Consider the following 13,213-nt stretch of genomic DNA (forward strand, 5'->3'; position numbering starts at 1 on the left):
CATGGATTTATTTCTGGGAGAAATGAGAGAAAAGCAATATTCATGACCCAGTAGGCATAGCTCCCTCATTTCTGTCTCTGTTCTCCCATGGATTTACTTTCCTCACCTCCCTTAAAATGAAAACATCTCAGCCTAACCCTCCAACTCGGGAGCTGGAAGCTCTCTCACGTGGAATCCTGCTCAATGACGCCCTTTTCCTCTGTTACCCCAGGCCCAGCCCAAAGCCAGGCCACCGACTGAGCGCCAGCCTGGAAGGAGCCAGAGGATGCCCCTGCACCCTGACAGGAAGCTGCAGCGCTCTCTGCAGGAAGCGGCCATGGTGAAGGGGTCAGGCTGTAGCGAAGCTGGACCTTACTGGCCTGAGTAACCCAGGCTGTGAGAGGAAGGGTATGTGCAGATGAGTCTGGTCATTAGTGGCATTATTGTGGGTTTCTAAGGAAAGGGAGGGGGTAACTTGAATACTCTAGGGATTTAATTAAGCGGACAGGCTGAGTAGACCCTGGGCCAGTGCCAGCAGCGGGGCAATCATACAAACACGCTGTCCTCAGTCCTCCCTCCTGAACTCCCAACACCCCTGGGTCAACATCAAGGTATCTTCTTGGTCATTTTTAATAAAGTTTCTTCAGTCTCATCGAAGAAACTGTAAACTTATTGTCAGGGTTGAAGGCAGGTTTCCAAACATCCGCTAATCTTCAACGTGACTTCCAAAGTTCTTATAAAGTGAGCTAGCTCGGTCTGGCAGGCCTCAGGCAATCCTGCGACATAAGAGGAAGAATTTCTGTGAGGTGAGAGAAGGTCCTGGTCTGCCATTTGCCATGTTATCTGGGACCCAACAGCAACCACTGTGGCTGGCCACACATACAGGCTGATTAGCTTTCAGTCACTGACGAACCCAAGCAAGCCAGGAACCCCAGGACAGCCATTCAAAACTCACAGATGCCCACTGAAGCAGAACAGAAGATAAAGGCTCAGAGAAAAGGGAGCCTTCCTTCCCTGACCCCGAAATGGATCCAATGGTGATCCAGGGGGCTACAGTGAAAGACGCAGACAAACATCAGAGGTTGAGATAAATGTTTTTACAGTATAGTAGAAAGCCAGCTAACTTGTAACAAATTGACAAGGGAAGGCTAGAGCCTGTTTGCCATCTTCCTAAAGTCTGGTAGGACCCCAGAGTCTCCCCTGAAACACAGGTTGGAGCTAACAGGGTGCCCTGACCTGACCCTCCTGTCTCCCACACACTGTCATGCTGGGGTCCCTAGCTACTGTTTTTCTTTGCTCCCTCTGAGGCGCTCTATCCATAGGCTCTAGGGAGCTCTCCAAAGAAGGAGCCACAGTGAAGGAGCCACGCTGTCACCCACCTGCCACAAACCAGCCACTGAACAGCTATGGGAAACACCCCTACCAGAGGGCAGGGTGGGAGCACGGTTCCAGTCCCTTAGGAAGCCCCTCGTCTGAAGCCCCCTATGCAAACAGTTAGGTTCAGAGGTGGGACTTGCCACAACCTTATAGGCTCACCCTCAATCTCTGTCCACTTGAACTGCCACTTGACACCCAAACAGGCAGGCAACAGTGCCAACCTCCAAAGGTCATTGTGAGGAAAATGCATAGGGGACACACTGTCATAGTGCCTAGCACACTCAACCACCATGACCGTAAATGCCCCCTGGCACTAGCTCCTGAGACCTTTAGTTTCTGGTCCCTACTCTGGCCTTCCTGTCTCTTGAGATTCACCCCACGTGACAATGCACTTTTCTGTCATCTGCCTCCCTGATAAAGGCTCCTATGCTGCTGTCTGAGCAGTTAGCACGGCACTAACGTTCAAACCGAACAATGATTGCGGTGAGTGATGTATGGATATGCCCATCCCATGGTGCATGCTCGGCTGTTTGTTAGCAAGCCTCTTCATTTTTTTAAGAGATTTTTTTATTTTTATTTTTAAGGATGTGGAAGGGTGTGTGAGTGTGAAAGAGAGTGAGAGACTATGTGTGTGAGAGAAAGAGAGATACTGTATATGTGGGTGTGAGAAAGAGACAGACTGTGGGGGGGCGGGTGTTTATGTCTGTGAGTCTGTGTGTGTCTTTGTGTATCTCTGTGTGTGCATGTATGGGTTTGTGTGTGTCTATGTGTATCTGTGTGTGTAAGTCTCTATATGTGTCTGTGCATGTGCGTGCACTCATCTGTGTGTGTCTCTGTGTGTGTGTGTATGTCTCTGGGTGTGCCTGTGCATGTGTGTGCGCTCATCTGTGTGTGTGTGTGCTGTATGTGTCTGTGTGCCTGTGTTTGTGTGTGTCGGTATGTGTGCATGGGTATGTCTGTGGCGGACATGTGCATCTCAGCAGAGGCCAGAGGAGCACCCTGGGACCCCTGGAACTGCTCTCACGGACGGTTGAGTTCCTCAACACAGGTGCTGGAACCAAACTCGATCTTAGAGAAGTACAGGCTCCTAGAGGCTGGGCCATCTCTCCCACCCACAAAGACTCTTCGTGAAGTGGTGACATTAACTCTAGTCTCGTGGCCTGTCCTCCAGGCTCAGGGTCCTCTACATCGGGTATCACTGGTGTCCACCTGTGCCCGCTCTTCCTTTCTCTACTTTCAACCAAAAGTAAATCAAAGCTGAAGGGATCGCCGTCCCCTCTACTCTTCCACACAGATGCCAGGATGCTCTGCCCACCCAGGACATCAGTTGTTTCTCTATACTGTGGTCAGAACCAATGTAACAAGCTTGCACAGAAAACAGGAGGATTTGATATTCTCCATAAAAAAATGTCCTGCGCCTACACAGTTCCAAAAAGAAACTAGGGTCAAAACTCTCCCACCAGGGTTCAACATCTTTTTCCACTTCTTTTGGTCTATTAGGAACAGCAATTGCGGTGGCGGGGGAGGGAGGCCGCACAGAGGGGGACGGGGCAAGCTGTCTTATAACTCTCTGCCATTTCTCACTCCTAGTTTTGTTTGTTTGTTTGCTTGTCAGAGACAGGGTTTCTCTGTAGCTCTGGCTGTCTTAGAACTTTGTAAACCAGGCTGGCCTTGAACTCACAGAGATTCACCTTCCTCTGCCTCCTATGGGCTGGGCTTACAGGCATGCACCACTGCAGCTTGGTGCCTCACTCCTAAGTTTAAAGAGGCACTGAGTAACCTATGTCAAGAGGACAGGCAGAGCTAAGCCCTGTCCTAAAGTCCCGTAAGACTTCTTGACAGTGATGTGATGTCCGTCTAACGCTCTGACCCTTTCCTTGCGTAAATAACTTGTTTCCTCGGTTCCTTCAAAGGACTTGGCAACTCAGTGGAGAGAGGTCGAATGCAGCCTGGAGAAGACATGGGCTGGAGGGGTCACATCTCCCTCCAAAGCAAAGAGGGCTGCAGGCTTTCCGGTGTGGCTACTCGCGGGTGGGAAGAAGAGTCACCCTGGGAGATTTCTACATTGTTATATCTTGCAGCTAATACCTCCCAGCTAGGGCCAAGTCTCTACCTCCTGTCCTGCTCTGGAAAATGTAGATCTCTGTTAAGGAGAGACCGGAAGCTTTAGATCATCACACAGTGTTCAATGGGAGTAGGCATCTCAAGAAATGACATTAAAACCTACCGCGAAAGGCGTGGGGCTGGCTACCACCTCAGGGGATAAAGCACTTGCTGCAGAAGCCTGAAGCCCAGAGCTCAGAACCTAAACACCAAGTGTGGAGTTGAAGTGTAATTGAAGTGTGTCCCTAGTGGGAAAGGAGAGGCAGAGATGGGAGAAACCCCCACCCCCAGAAGTTAGAAGGAGCAGCTATCTCCTTTAGGCAACCACAAACAATGAGAAAGACCTTCTCAAACAAGGTGGAAGTGAGAATTGATACCCAAGATTGTCCTCTGACAAATTTATCCATCACAGAGAGAGAGAGAGAGAGAGAGAGAGAAGAAACAATGTAAAAGGCAATGTGCCCCCTTCTCTTGAACAGTGTAGCACCTTTGGGGGACAGTTGAAGCTCCACTGAGCAGTTTGCAGCTCCAGCAATTCCAGGGCCCACGCCCTGCCCTACTGCACTTGCCGCACCTAGGGAGATAAGGGAGTGGAGAGCTGGAACGTAAGGTAGACCGCTCCATCCCGCAGTCCGTGGGCGTCAGCCAACTGAAGCAGCAAGACACGAACTTCCATCTTTGCCCATTCCTCTGTGCTCTCCGAGGCTTCACAGATTCAATTTAATAGCTGTGTGCTTCACCTTACTCAGGCCTGTTTCCTGTCCAAAGACACAGTTCACCAGCAAACCTGAAGGCTACATTCTGGCCTCCTTAGGCCCTGGAGTCCCTCAGGTGGAAAACTGTCAAATCCATCTACCAACAGGTGACACAGCTTCAGGGGAAGAGGCATCTACACGCTTGTCTGTTGGGTCTTACCCACAGACTGACTGCATGTCTGCTCAGAATATTACTTAGAAAGATGCTGGGAACTGACCAGGAAGGGGAGACACCATTGGCAGACACCCTAAGAAGTTTAGTGTATAGTAGGGAGACAGACATAATCAGCAAACAAGTATCAGATACTCCCCAGGAACATTCCTATACCTTTCTGGAAATCCTCACAGTGCAGGGCCACCGATTCGTAAGGGAGAAACAGGCCTGCCCTAACCAAAGGGCTGGACCACAGAAGGCTCTGGGGTTAGCTCAGCAGGATAATACATTTGTGTAACCCAAGCTCTCCACAGACAAAGACAGGGCAATCACCATCAGCTGATGACCTTGGCCTATAAAGTGAGAAAAAACTTCTAGGCTAGAGGGGTAGGGGCCCTGCACTTAGAACTGTTCTAAGGGATGAGCCCATGGACATTATGGCAGGGAACATGGCGGCAGATAGGCAGGCATGATGCTGGAGCAGTAACTGAGAGCTCATATCTTGATCCACAAACACAAGGCAGAGAGAAAGGCGGCTGGGAACCTAGGAGCAACTTGGAGTTTTGAAACCTCGAAGTCTGCCCCTTGTGATATGCTTCCTCCAACAAGGCCACACCTCCTAATCCTTCCCAAACAGCTCTACTAACTGGGGACCAAGCGTTCAAACACATGAGCCTATGGGGTCATTCACAGCCTAACAACCACAGACCAAGAAAACAACAAGAACCTGATATCCTAGAAGAAAATCACTCTGGCCTCTGGTGGATCCCAGACCTCAGAATCATGCCAAGAACCACATGCACGCTTGGTGCTCAGTGAGGCCAGAAGAGGGTATTGGATCTCCTGGAACTGGAATTACAAATGGTTGGGAACCATCATGCGAGTCCTGGGAAACAAACCCAAGTTATCTGCAAGAGCAACCCATGTTCTTAACCACTGAATCATCTCTCCAGTCCCCATTTTTACATTATGTGTATGAGTGTTTCACCTGCTTGCATGTATGTATATCACATGTTTGCCTGGTGTCCAAGGAGGCCAGAGGAGGGTACCAGATCTGAGTTACTGGGTACCAGATCATGATGGCTGTGAGCAGACATGTGGGTCCTGGGAACCAAAACTAGGTCCTCTGGAAGAGCAGCCAATGCCCTTAACCACTGAACCATCTCTCCTGGTCCCATGGTGCCCTTCTTCACCCTCACAAATGTCCTGCTTTGGAGAATACCTTGGTTTTTGTGATTCTTGTACCATCATCTGTACCGGGGGGGGGGGAATCCTTTGCTCCCTCCTTTACCCCCAGGGGTACACATCTCACCTGGGGACAGAGTGTCTGAGGTACAGGAGAAGGGCAGAGACAGCCAACCGACAACCACATTCTCCAAACCTGGAGCCACCCCATGGCAGAGTGCCACCATTACCAACAGCATGTGACCTCAATCTAACCTTTCATCACTCCAGACTGTGGTTTCTCAACTGACTTTAGAAAGAACACAAAATGACCTTAGGGCTCTATTTTTGGGCAATATTTTATGCTTATGGACATGACAAATTAAAGTCTGGTCTGATTAAAAACCAATGCCACCTTCAAACTACAAGTTACTTCTCCACTTGGGTTCCGGACTTCTACCTGCTCACTGCTAGTACCAGTAAGGTCTCCTGGTATCTCCCAATCCCACCTGGCACCAACTCCAGGCCTCAGGCTCAAGGCTCCCTCTCCCACAGGCTGACCAAAGCCTTGTCCTCTGTAGGTTTATTGACTTTGTTTTAAGCCAGCCTGACAACCTTTTCCTCCTCTGAGTATGCTTTTGGACACAAGGTCACACCCAGAATACAGGGTGAATGTGAAGTAGGAAGCTGATGGTGTAGCAGAAAGGCACGTTTTGTCTTTGTCTCCCCACCACACCATTCCTGTCCCCACAGGGCCCAGCAGCTGCCAATTGGTGTCGCTGGATCTCATTAGGCAAGTTCAATGGCAGTGACTCTGCAGCCAGATGGGCCCTGAGAATGGGCATTTCTGAGGAGCCCTTGGTTCTAGGCCACAGAGAATTAACGACTGTCCACCTGCATCCAGAAGAGTACAGAAAACTGGTCTTCTGGCCCCAGATCCTGCTCTACCTGCCAAATATATGCCAGAAGGCCACTGACCTGGGCCACAAGTCTCCCTGTAGAAGGAGCACAAATTATACTCTACACAGTAGCCAGGACTGCACAGGCTGGCTCTGCAGCTGGAGGTAGGAAGTAGATCCATGGCAGAGGACCAGAGGTGTGGTCAAAGGGACCAGCCTATGAGACACGAGAGGTGAGGAAGCGTCAGCCACACAGTGAAGTGGAGCGTGAAGGGCAAGCAAGGAAGGGGCATGATGGGTCTTCACAGACACCCACTGTCAGTTCCTGTCTTAGTGTTCTGCAGATATGCCAGGACCAAGGCGACCACTAAAGAGCAAAGCATTTCACTGGGGCCTGACTTTCAGTTTCAGAGGTTTGGTTCATGATCTTCATAGCAGGGAGCATGGTGGGCATGCAGAGACGCTGGAGCAGCAACTGAGAGCTATAACCTGATCTGTAGAGAGAGAGAGAGCGCGCGAGAGCAAGAGAGGGAGGGAGGGAGGGAGGGAGGGAGGGAGGGAGGGAGGGAGGGAGGAAGAGTCTGGGCTTGTGGCATGGGCTTTTGAAACCTTAAAGCCGACCCCCAGTAACACACTTCCTCCAACTAGGTCACACCTCTTAATCCTTCTAATTCTCTCCACTAGTGCCACTCCCTGGTGCCTAAGCGTTCAAACGTGTGAGCCTATGGGACATTCTTACTCCAACCACCACAGTTCCTTCGAAAACAACAGCATTATGGACACACAGAGGAAGAATCAGGGAGAACCTTCAGCTAGCCAAGTCTGGCCATCATACACATAAGTCAAGAGTCTTGGGTGTCCACCATCAGCCGTAGGAACTGACAGGGGTGACATCTGTCAGAACAGAAGTGATGGCCCCAGGGAAAAGGCTGTGGTCAGGATCAGGGATGACTCTAATGTCTTTAGTCTTAAAGCCGGGGACACAATTAAATGAAAAGAAACTGTGACCGTGAGGACTTAACCAGCCTTTCTGGAACGGGGCACAGGTCAGTGGCAGATAGCTTGCCTAGCATACACAAGGATCTGGCGTAGATGCCCAGTACTACAAAATGAAGCAAAGAAACCTCAGTGGCTAATTTTCTACTGACCCTGTAGGTCGTCTATTGAGACTCAGTGGCGTATATGTGACTCTGATGTCTACTGCTTCTGCATGGGTCCCATCCACATCCTTCAGCTTTCTAGACTTGGGGCTCTGTGCATGACCATGCTGTAACACACAGACATGCGCAGTGCTGTAGCAACACTTCCTTGTCAGGATTACCAGCTCACAGATAAAAACACGGAGACTTATTGCGAGTTATGAGTGCTCGGCCTTAGCTTAGGCTCGTTCCTAACTACTACTTCTCACTTAAATTAACCCATATTTTTAAATCCACATTCTGACACTAGGCCCGTTACCTCATCTCCATTCTGCCCATCCCGATTCCTGCACATCTGGCTGGTATCTCCGCCTTTCTTCCTCCCAGAGTTCTCTCCCTGCCCAGAAGTCCCACCCCGCCTAGCTCTTAGCCATTCAGCTTTTTATTACACCAATCACAACAATACATCTTCATACACTGTACAAACACATCCCACAACACGGTGCACCATGTGTGCCCATGTGGGGACACTACACGGCTTATTTTAAAAACAATAGTCCAAGGAGCCAGTGGGTAAAGTAGTAGAGATTGAGTTTCCCAAACTCATTTTCACTGTTCAGCACTCGTTCCCCTATATACTCCATGCCAGACTCTCCGGGAAATTCAAAGCTAGGGCAAAACTCACTGAAGCCTTGGTGTCAAACCCTGAATCCAAAGTTAGAATCCTCAAACAAGCTTATCTTCAAACCTAGACTTCTTACCCTTGAAACCCTGCTCTTAAAACATTAAACACAGGCTGGGTGGTGGTGCACTCCTTTAATCCCAGCACTTGGGAGGCAGAGGCAGGAGGATCTCTGTGAGTTAGAGGCCAGCCTGGTCTACAGAGTGAGTTCCAGGACAGGCTCCAAAGCTACTGAAAAACCCTGTCTTGAAAAACCAAAGTGAACCAAACAAAAACAAAAAAACTAAAACATTAAACATAGGCTCCAAAACAGTTCAAAATGAAATACAAAAGCTAAGGGCGTAGTGCAGGGATAGAGAGTGTGCGTGCCTATGATGTACAAGGCCCTGAGTTCAGACCCTAGCATTACAAATAAATAAAAACAAAATAACAAGAAAGCCCTTCCAAACTCTCTTACCTATTGGCAGACCTAAGCACCAAGATCTTCCTAAAACACAAGTCAGTCTCGCTAAAGAAAACTCCCTGTTTTGAAAGGAAGGAATCCAGCAAACGGGCTTGGGTGATCATGTGAGCTCTGCAAAGCAAGATCCCTGGGAGGCAGGAGGTCAGCTCAAACAGAGCGGAAGGCCCTGAAAACCAAAGAGGAGTGTTGCAATCAGCTAACCTCCAAGAGGAAGGTGTCAGGAAGGCCCTGGCCCCAGCCACCTTGGGAGTCACAGCACGAAAACCCCAACTTCAAAGCTAGCCAAGTGCCAATGTTTGCACAATCTAGTCAAGAGGCCATTCGTCCACGCAGTTTACAAAGAAAAGAAGTCAACACATGACATCAGCTTTGAGTTTGGAAGAAAACCTACCTCTCCTGGCAAAGAAAGAAAAGCCCACAGCAGCAAACCCCAGACTGGACCTCCTGATGCCTGTCTGTCTATCCTAGAACGTGTCCCTGGAGTGGGAAGCCAGCCCGGTGGCTTCCTTTCTCTTGTGATTAAATCAGATCTTCCAAACAGCGTCAGCTTTTATCCTGTACTTGATATACGGCAAATTATCTTGGCCGCCATAGAAAGCTAGGTTGTTAAGTCACGCTGAGTCACTGGGTTTCCAGGGCCCTGGGGAGGTCACCAGCAGGTTGGGGCAGGCTGGGGCTGGCTGTGTCCTCTTTGCCCTCCATGCCACTGGAGGCAGAGCTTGGAGTAAGTCCAAGAAAGGGTGCACACGGGCCGATGCACAGCAGGTCTCTCTCGCAGGACTGGAGGTGGCCCAGGTGAGCTCCCAGGACACGCTGCCAAGAGAACTCATGGAGATGAGGCCAGCGGACAGGACGAGGAGACTCATAGGGAGAAATGTTCCCTCCAGTAACAAAAAGTGGGCTCTTCAGCACCAAAACAGAAAAATGTCTTTAATTTAGTGTTTTGTTGGCATTTATCCGTGAGAGGTCTCACATGGCCAGGCTGGCCTTGAACTTTGACTACCCTTCCTTCACCTAATAATATTGGGATTATGGGAAGGTACAAGCAGAACTGACCCAAATTAGCTTTGTTTTTTTTTTTTTAACTGTCAACTGGAGGTAGGGTGGGCAATGATGTGGCTCAGCAAATAAATGAACTTGCCGTGAAAGTGGACTATCTGGGTTCTGTATCCACACGACAGAAGCAGAGAACTGGTTCCTTGCAAGTAAGTTGTCCTATGACCTCCTTGAGTTTGTGCATGCATAACACACACACACACACACACACATACACACAACAACAATATATGTGATTTTTTTAAAAAAAAACAAAACCTGTAGACTGGTCCGGTAAGGCAAGATTATAATCCAGTTACCCAGAGGGCAGAGCCAAGAGTATTGCTTAAGCCTGGGAAACATAGCAATACTTCATGTCAAATAAATGAACTACACCATTCCTTCTGATGCTAAGTCATCTACAAAAAGTTGAAACAAGCAAACAAACAAACAAAATAATGGGTGTGATGGTGCATACCTTTAATCCCAGCACTCGGGAGACAGAGGCAGATGGATCTCTGAGTTCGAGTCCAACTTGGTCTACAAAGCAAGTTCCAGGACAGCCAGGGCTAAACAGAGGAACCTTGTCTCAGAAAAATAAATAAATAAATAAATAAATAAATAAATAAATAAATAAATAAATAAATAAATTGCTCGGTCCCATTGATCAATATTTTTAGTAGTATGAGGTTAATTGCTATAGTTCCTCTGGCGTTCCCACAGAACCCCCATGTTGTTCTCCAGCGGCCATGATGTTCCAGCATCATTGACCATGGTGTCCCATGCCTGCTAATTGTAGAGAAGCCATGTGACTTTCTTAGCCTCTTACCGGGAGATGACATGCACATGCCGCAGAGGGCAGCGGGTGTTCTGGTCTCCACAGAGCCAATCGAGCAGTCCTGACTGCCTGAACAGGGCGTCTAGAAGGCTTCTGAGGAGGCAGGTATATCCTGTAGAGTAGCAGCTGATGCTCTGTTTGCCATCTCGTCTTGTCAAGACTTCTGAATTTCGGGGTATGAGCCCAGAAGTTAAAAGGACCTATTGCTGATTGAAGATCTGGATTGCGCCCACACTCCACACTCAGCTTAGGAGGAACCCCAGATCGACCACAGAAGGGCAAAAATGGTAGGGCTGTACTCACATATGAGGTAGTTAGAATTTTGGTCAGATCCATGGAAACCAAGAGGGGCAGGGACCACCAAGACCAGGGTGGGAAAAACATGATGTTTGTCTGCTGAATTCAGAGTTTCATGTGGAGAAGACAGAGCGCTTTGAGAGGTGGTTGTGGTGATGGCGGTATAGGGATATGACTACACATAAAAGCATTGAAATACATGCTTTAAATAGTTAAAATGAAGTTGGGCATGGCCGGACAAAGCTGTGATTTCAGCACACAGGAAGCTGAGGCAGAAGGATCACACATTCTACTTCCATTCCTCTGCACTTTGAGAATTATGTTTAAAATAAACAGTGCTTAGAATAAATGATACTTAAGCCCCCCTAGGACCCACTATACCCCTGACACACTGGCCACCTCCATACCTCCATATCCCACGAGTGCCTGGGCCCAAACACCTTGGACCTTCTACACGGGCTGTTCTCCCTCCCAGATGCTATTCCCAGACCGTGTCCTGTTTATCACTTTGCTTTCTTCAAACCTCTGCTCAAATGTCATCTTCTCAGTGTCGTCTCCCAGGGCCACTTTATCCCAAACTGCTCCAGACGCTTTTCCTTCCCGGTCCTACATTGTCACAAGCCCATCCATCTCACCATAAACCGTTAATTGATTCTCTCACCTCGCGGGAGTGGAAGGTCATGATGGTGATGATTTAAAAAAAAAAATTAGTACCCAGAGGGACAGCTGTGAATGCTGGGAACCAGGTGACAGATTTTTCCAGCTCTGTTCACCAATATTTTATAAGCTGGAATTTCCTGATGTGCAGTAGGTATTCGGTGGTTACTGAATATGTGGGTGGATGGGTGGATGGGTGGATGGATGGATGGGTGGGTGGATGGGTGGGTGGAAGGATGGATGGATGGGTGGGTGGAAGGATGGGTGGATGGATGGCTGGATGGGTGGGTGGAAGGATGGATGGATGGATGGCTGGATGGGTGGGTGGAAGGATGGATGGGTGGATGGGTGGATGGATGGCTGGATGGAAGGATGGATGGGTGGGTGGATGGGTAGAAGGATGGATGGATGGATGAGTGGGTGGATGGGTGGGTGGAAGGATGGATGGATGAGTGGATGGGTGGGTGGATGGATGGGTGGATGGATGGATGGGTGGGTGGATGGGTGGGTGGAAGGATGGATGGATGGGTGGATGGGTGGGTGGATGGATGGGTGGATGGGTGGGTGGATGGGTGGGTGGATGGATGGATAGGTGGATGGGTGGGTGGAAGGATGGATGGGAGGTTGAGAGATGGAGGGAGAACATAGGAGAGAGGAACACACAGATGGATGTGTGAACGTATAGATGAGGTGAATGGGTACGTGGATAAATGATTGAATAGGTGGCTGGATGAATGGATGGACGGGGATGTCGGGAGAGGGATGGAGAGAAGGCTGGGGCAGATGGGTAGATGGATGGGTAAATGGGTTGATAGGTTGGCGGGTGACTTCTTTGCACCCCATTTCCCTGATGCTAGCAGTCACACTGGCTGCAATTACGATGTTCAGAAACCCTGTCCTCTTCTCAGCCCGTGGCGGGCTGGGACTCCTCTGAAGCCCCCTCACCTCCACCTCCGTGCCCCACTGGGTTGTTCTACTGCTGACGTGTCCCCAACAGATCTGTTTGCACAGCCATCAGCTCCTGTAAACGTTCATAAAAGGAGATGACAGTGGCTCCTGACACGTTTCCTCTTGCCTTCACCCGGGACTAACTACACATCACCCAAGAGGCCGCTGATGCCAACAGGGTTAGCCTTTGATTGTGCATCCAAGTGACAGCTCCCCTCTGGGAACACACCCACACGGCACGTGTTTACCTTTCCCATTCTCTCCAGCACGGCTGGGCTCTCTGCGTGACTCGAGGGTCCTCAAGGAAGACAAAGACGTAAAAGCCCCTCCCTTGGCACTGTCACGACCTTAGCCGTTCCCAGCCAGGCTGGAAGAAGAGCAGTATCCTCACCTTCCAAGGGGCTGTACGTTCAAAAGTGGATTTTAAACAGGGCTGTCTGCCTCCTCCTTTGGTGCATCCCCACTATTTATCACTCATGAACATGAGATGCCACAGAACAGGACTGGGGTTTCTCTACCCTGGTCACTGTACCGAGATCTAATATCCCATCCTTCACACTCTCATCATATCCTCTCCTTCTCTCTCTCTCTCTCTCTCTCTCTCTCTCTCTCATCTCATCTCATCTCAAGAAATGACCCTGGAACAAGCATTGGCAACCCAACAGCAGCAGCAGAATCAGTAATCCAAAGGTCCCTGTGAGCGAGACTGGCCAGCAGTCCCTA

At 49.5% G+C, this 13,213-nt stretch overlaps 1 long non-coding RNA gene across 2 annotated transcripts in view; it reads right to left on the reverse strand.

Moving 5' to 3' along the window:
• Positions 1-13,213, reverse strand: part of LOC125404083 (uncharacterized) — a 137,581-nt gene that overhangs the window by 118,005 nt on the left and 6,363 nt on the right. The window lies entirely within an intron of this gene.

The sequence above is a fragment of the Myodes glareolus genome, chromosome 6 (genome assembly GCF_982192425.1).
Source record: "Myodes glareolus chromosome 6, mMyoGla1.1, whole genome shotgun sequence".
Classification (NCBI taxonomy): domain Eukaryota; kingdom Metazoa; phylum Chordata; class Mammalia; order Rodentia; family Cricetidae; genus Myodes; species Myodes glareolus.